The 6,564-nt window shown below is 51.8% G+C and overlaps 1 long non-coding RNA gene across 1 annotated transcript; it reads right to left on the minus strand.

The window, feature by feature from the left end:
- Positions 1-294: 294 nt before the first annotated feature.
- LOC141421261 (uncharacterized) lies at positions 295-1,561 on the minus strand. Its single transcript, XR_012445869.1, has 3 exons — positions 1,327-1,561; positions 959-1,109; positions 295-507 (listed from the first exon to the last, which is right to left on the minus strand). It is a non-coding gene; the product is annotated as an uncharacterized lncRNA (long non-coding RNA).
- Positions 1,562-6,564: the final 5,003 nt, after the last annotated feature.

Consider the following 6,564-nt stretch of genomic DNA (forward strand, 5'->3'; position numbering starts at 1 on the left):
AAAGGTGTCCTGAGGGGAGGAGCTGGTGGAAGGCGAAGGAGAGCAGTAGAGGGAGCCACACCTGGAGACAGCCAAGCTTTCTTCAGCTGACCCAAGGTCACCTGTGTTCCTTGCAGATCACGTGCAGCTTACTTAGCATACCCAACAGAAGGGACTGGAAGACTTACTTATTACAGATCTGGATGAAAGATGCAGAAAGTAAACTCAACGCAGTGCCCAGCAGTCTCTTTGAGATTTTACATTTGTTTTATTTTTTAAAGAAATCAATGAAGGTAATCTAGGTTTTACACAGACAAGTACAGGTCAAAAGCAGCTAAGAGCTTGGCAAAGATGAGCAGTCAGGGCTTGCTGCTACCGGATTCTAGGATATATACACGTGGACACGAGCACAGAAAAAGACGGGGTGTTGGGGAAGCTCCAGGATGCACTGCTGGGCTGGGGCAGGAAGAAGGGCTGTGGACAAGCCAGGCCAGGTGTGGGGTATGTGCAGTTTGCATCTCCCCCTGCCTGGCAGGAAGAAGAGGGAGGGTGAAGGGTTGGGGGTGGGCCCTGCCTTCTGCTCATGAGTCTCCAGACTCCACATCCCTGATGCACCCCAGGGTCCCATGCCCATTCTACTGGGAAACAGGCTGGGTAGGGGAGGTGTATGGCACTGACTTATTTATGGCTTTATGCTACAAAGACAGAGGACAGAGGCCAAGGCCTGGCACAAATCTCCATGATGGGCTGCCTCAATTTAACCATCTCTACAGTGCAGAGACCAACTTCACCCCTCCACATTTCACCGGTCAGCAGGAGGATGCTAAGTGATGCTGGCTGTTGCCTGAATAGTCACTGAGGTGGACAGGGTGTGGGCAAGGAGATGGGGGTGCCAGTGGGGCTATGGAGGTATGGAGGCAGCTGCAGAAATGAGGCACTGAGAGCTTCTTGGCAGCCCTGCAGGCCTGGGGAGGCTCACCTGGTTAAGGGTTTCCACACCTTGCTGGGTACATGGTCTGCCTCCCTCCAGGGGAAGGGCTGTTTGCTCGGCTCTGTAGGTGTGGTTTCCTCCACCCAGCCACACGGTGGAATGGACAGCCGCAGCACTCCAGAAGCTTCTGAGAGCAGTGCTGGGTATGGGAAGGAAGAAGGGTTTCCAGGAGGAGGGGTGAGTGGTCATCTGGGCCAAGGGAGCAGGAGCCCAGTTAGCCACAGCAGGTCACTCTGATCATGAGTTTCATCTGCATCCTGTAACCTGGCTGAGACCTGGTGGGCTCCAGCTTCCAAGGCACCCCAGAGTTGGGTCCAGCAGTGCAGGGGAACTGGAGGCTCTGGGTACCTTCCCACCTGTACTACTGCAGATCCTGTGAGAAATATGTTCACCTGTCCAAACTCAAAGAATGGACTCAGAGACATGTTCAGTACAGTGAAGGTGAGTCTTTAATGGTGTCCTTGTAAGATCAGGTGCCTGGGGAGCAGAGATGCAGGAAGCAGGTACAACAAGCATTATATTGTCTAGTGTGCATGTCCCTCCTCCCTGGTTCCTCATTGGCTGAGTTCTATGGGGTTATAGACAGGCCTAGATGTGCTATTGGGTTATTTTAAAATATGCCTCTTTTGGGATTGGTCAAATTCTAGAGGTGGACTTAAAGTGATATCCACCTTCCTTTGTGGCAGGAAGGTCTCCCTGTGGTATGTGCTTTCTGGCACATACACGGTTTTTACCTATATCCTCATTCTATCAGGATTTACCTCTCCCAGTTTAAGTTCTCTTATCAGTTGCCCCTCCCCCAACATCCGCAAGCTGATACACAAGCAAGTGGCCGGGGTTAAATGCCTTGCCTTGAAAATGGGCCACCACTGACTATTTCTAACAATCCTCCCAGGATGCCAAACACTCCCCCACCCCAGATGCAGGGGCAGGTATACCCCCCTCTCCACGACCCACCTCCTCAAGGCAGGGGAGCTCCACAAAGACACCAGATGGAGATGAGCAGAGGATAAGACCCAAGAGACCAAGCTGTAATTACAGGGGACGTTCTCTTTTCAATTTCTCTTGTCTTTATGGTATAGGGGATGGAACCTGGGGCCTCAGGGGTGCTAGGCAAGCGCTTACTACCAAGGCACATCCAACCCCTTGATTTCTCAATTTTCACGTTAGAGGGCAGGAGGCTAAATCAAAAGCTACCCTTCGCAGGGAGTCCCCTCTTCAGGCCCTTCCATTGTACAGACTGAATGACAATGTCCCTTAAACAAATCAGGCTGCCTTTTGGAGACAAATAAGGCACCCCCCACTCAGCGTGTCAGTTTGGTGTTTTATAACCAACTGTCCTCAAACTTCCATGCCTGTGGTGTATTTTACTCAGAAATCTGCAATCAGGTGGCCTCAGTGGGTGGCCTCATCTCTGTCCACATGGCATTAGTCAGGGGCTTGATTGAGGGCTGAAGGATCCCCTCTAAATGCTCACTCACCAACAGTTGTAGGTCACAGGCCTGGGCTACCATCCTGAAAGGTTCCCAGGGCTGCTCCAGCTTCCTCACAGCCCAGGGTTGGGGTGTGAGAGTACGAAAGATGGACCCAGACAGGACCTCAGGACCCAGTCTTACAAGTCAGCAGCTCACTTCTGCCACACAAGGCTTGGCCAGGTCAGCCAGGGGACACACACTACCCTTGATGAGGGAGTAGCATGGTGAGGAGGCAGTGGGGTAGGGTAGTGTGGGACCCAGGAACAGAGGAGGCTCTGCACCTTACAGGGGACTTCTGAGGCCCCAGGGAGTAGCTGTGTGTGCACATGTGTGTGTGCACGAGTGCCAGGAAAATGCTTCTTTGCTAAATATGGGTTTGCGTTCAGGCTCTTGCTTGGGCAATTTCTGCGGGCTGCAGGGGCACAACCATCCACTCCATTCTGGTCCTTCCTTTTTGAAACTCTCTCCTCCGCGGCCCCCACACTCTCGGTTCCCCTCTGTGCTCCTCAGCTCAGGCACCATAACAAACACCACAGGCAGTGACTTAAACCACAGTCATCTCTTGCCCCAGTTCTGGAGGCTGGCCTGGCTTCTCTTCGTCTCCTTACAAGGCCACAGTCTTGTTGGGTCACGGCCCCACCCTTATTGCCCTCATTAAAACTTCCCCCCCCTTTTTTATGGCTGTACTGGGGTTGGAACTCATGGCCTCACGCTTGCTAGGCAGGAGCTCCACCACTTAAGCCATGCCTCCAGACATCATTGAACCTTGATTATGCCTAAACACCCTATCTCCAAATATGGTCCCATTGGGGGCTGGGCTTTGTAGGGGCAGAAGGGGGTGGGACTGACCCTTATCTTGCCCATCTCTATGCACCTATGACACGGCTGTGATAAAAGACAGCTTAACAAAAGAAAAGCACAAGTGTAAGTGAACCTAGTCCTACGGGACACTGGAGCCTCTGGATTGAAGACCCGAGGACCAGGGCGAGAAAGTTATTTTTATACTTAGCTTCAATGAGGCAGGGAAAACTGGGCAGAACTATGAGTAGTGGACAGAGAGTGTGGACTGAGGGGGACCTGGCAAGGCCATGTTGTCATCCCTCTGGGCCCCTAACATGAGGTGCTCCCACCTGGGATGGGGCTGGGCCCCTCTGGAGCGGGATCTATGGTCTTCAGCAGACAAGGTGGTTCAGAGTTACCTCATGGCTGCAAAGTCAGGGCCCAGTTTTAGATTTTATGACTGATTCTGGGGACAGAAGTTTCCAGTTCTGGGACCTGCCTTGGGATTGGGATCCAGTTTCTGTGGCTCACAGCAGGGAGACAGGGTGAGAGGCTGGGGCAGGAGAAACTGCTTCTGAGACCTTCACTTTGGAAGGCAGCTGTGCTCACCACTACACCACCAACGCAGGCCTTCACTGGGGAGAAGCCTCAAAATAGGAATGTGGGCTGTGCCATCTCTGGCTGTCTGCCAGGCTTTCCTCTCCCCTTGGCCCCGCCCCTTCTCTTTCCTCCACACCTGCACTTGCCCTGTGATCGTACCCTGCCCAGGTGCTGTGGACCCAGCCCACCCCACCCCGCTGCCTGTCCTGACTTCTCCCTGCTTGGCCCACTCTCCTACTGTCCACCCTCATGAGCCTAGTGTGACCAGAGGCTGAGGAGGCCGAGGAGTACACTGTTCCACCAGCGGTCCCACACTCAGCTCCAGCCCAAACCTAGCCCAGCTCCTGGCACCCCCTTACCCCACCACCCACAGGCTGGGTGCTACTTCTGGAATCTCTCTTGCACCCTCCTCTGCCACAGCCCTCATCCAAGGGCCTAAATTACTCTGTCTGCTCTTCCCTTCTTCTTCTTCTTCTTCTTTTTTTTTTTTTTGGCTATACTGGTGTTTGAACTCAGGGCCTACACCTTGAGCCACTCCACCAGCCCTTTTTTTTTTTTCATTTTTCTTTTATTATTCATATGTGCATACAAGGCTTGGGTCATTTCTCCCCCTGCCCCCACCCCCTCCCTTACCACCCACTCCGCCCATCCCTCTCCCCCCCTTCAATACCCAGCAGAAACTATTTTGCCCTTATTTCTAATTTTGTTGTAGAGAGAGTATAAGCAATAATAGGAAGGAACAAGGGTTTTTGCTTCCACCAGCCCTTTTTAGTGATGGGTTTTTTTTGAGAGAAAATCTCACGAACTATTTGCGCAGTCTAGCTTCAAACCATGATCCTCCTGATCTCTGTCTCCTCTTGAGTAGCCAGGATTACAGGAGTGAGCCACCAGCACCCAGCTGCTCTCCCATCTTCCACTCTGGCTTCTTAGCAATCTGCTCTCATGGGGGCCAGTGAGGTGTTTGCAAGAGGTGGAGTCAATCACATCCATCTCCCACCTCCCTTCAGGAGAAAAACATGTAGGCACTCTCCTTCCTGGTAGAGCTCTGACTCATGACACAAGTTCTGTCTTGTCAGGTCCCTCCACCTCCATCTGTATCATCTCATACTCTGCTCTCTGCCTCCAGCCACATGACATCAGTGTCACATGTGTTGTGTCCCCTGTGCCCTGGGGCCTTTGCATGTTCTGTTCTCTGACTTTTCCATGTCTCTTTCCCAATCTGACACTGTTTATTCCTTGGAGACTATGAGTAACTTCTTGCTCTATTTCTGTTTTAACATGTGTCACTCAGCATTTTCGTATCTGTGTTCAGAATACAAAGACAGCCAGTACCACTCTGCAGAGGAAGGTCACTCTGGCCACAGCTTCCGCTGTACAGGTCATTGTTACCACCCAGCAACTGGGCCTGTCTTGTCCTTATTATACTTCAGCTCGGACGCCATGGTTTTGCATGGTTTCCTCACTTTGTTTTTCCTTACAGGTGGCATCCCTTCCCTCTCTATTTGTTTCCTCTGGGGCTCCTTTCCCAAGCAGCTTTCTTTGATGGTGTGGTTGGGTTTCATTTGTCCTTAGCCGTGCACCTGACTGGGCACAGTCTCTAGCACTGCCTGGTTCTCTGCAGCCTGGTGACGCCAGCCTGACTTCATCATTGTCGGTTCTGGCTGCTTTCGACATGTCCTCGATCTTCAGCAGCAGTCTCACTTGGAGAGACGCAGGAAGGGTTCCTTTGTTTATCCTGCTTGGGCTTACTGTAATTCTAGAGCCCAAGGTTTCAATATCCGCAGATTTGGAAGATTCCTGGCCATGTCCCTTGCCCGTCGCCTCTGCTGGTTGTGTCTTCGTCCATTTGTTAGCATTCCCAGCTGAAGTACGTGGTTCCTTCTTCCTCTTTGGACCTCAGCACCTCCTTGCTGCTTGGCGCTTGCCCTCCCTGGGGTCATTGTGCCCTCTCTTCCCGTCCAACCCCTTCCCCCCATGGGCACCAAGTCTGCTGTTCAGCCAATCAGCTCAGCGTCTTTCCCACTAAGCATACAGTTCAAGGTCCGTGGCATTCGTACATTCACATGGTGTGCGGTCACCACACCGTCCGTCTTCAGAGCTTTCCATCTTCCCAAATGGAAACTCTGAAATACTCCACCCTGGCTCCATCCCCAGCCCTGTACCCTCTGTCCTTTCTGTCTCCATGAATTTGATGACTCTCGAAATGTCACACAAGTGGAGTCAGGTGGTATTTGTCCTTTTCTGACTGGCTTCTTTCCCACAGCATTATGTCCTCAAGGTTTGTCCACGTTTTAACAGGTGACAGGATTTCCTTCCTTTTTGAGGCAGAGTAATATTCCTCTGTGTGGATGGACCGTGATGTTTATCCATCCATCTCTCTGTGGACACTCGGGCTGTGGTCATCTATTGGCCACTGTGAACAGTGGCTATGAATGTGGGTGTGCAAACATCTGCCCCAGCCCTGGTTTTGGATCTTGTGGGTTTGTGTCCAGAAGTGGCATTGCTGGTCACATGGTAGCTCTGTCTTTAATTATTGGAATGCTTCTCCAGCGGCTGCATTGTCTGGCACCCCCCAGTATGTGCAAGAGTTCTAATCACTTATCACCGTCATTTCTCTTTCCTTTTCTTTTTGGTAATGGGGCTTATACTCAGGGCCTAGTGTTTGCAAGGCAGGTGCTCTACCTGCCTTGCAAGCAGACCCAGCCCTTTTTGCTTTCATTATTTTCTGAATAGGATCTC

The sequence above is a fragment of the Castor canadensis genome, chromosome 3 (genome assembly GCF_047511655.1).
Source record: "Castor canadensis chromosome 3, mCasCan1.hap1v2, whole genome shotgun sequence".
NCBI lineage: Eukaryota > Metazoa > Chordata > Mammalia > Rodentia > Castoridae > Castor > Castor canadensis.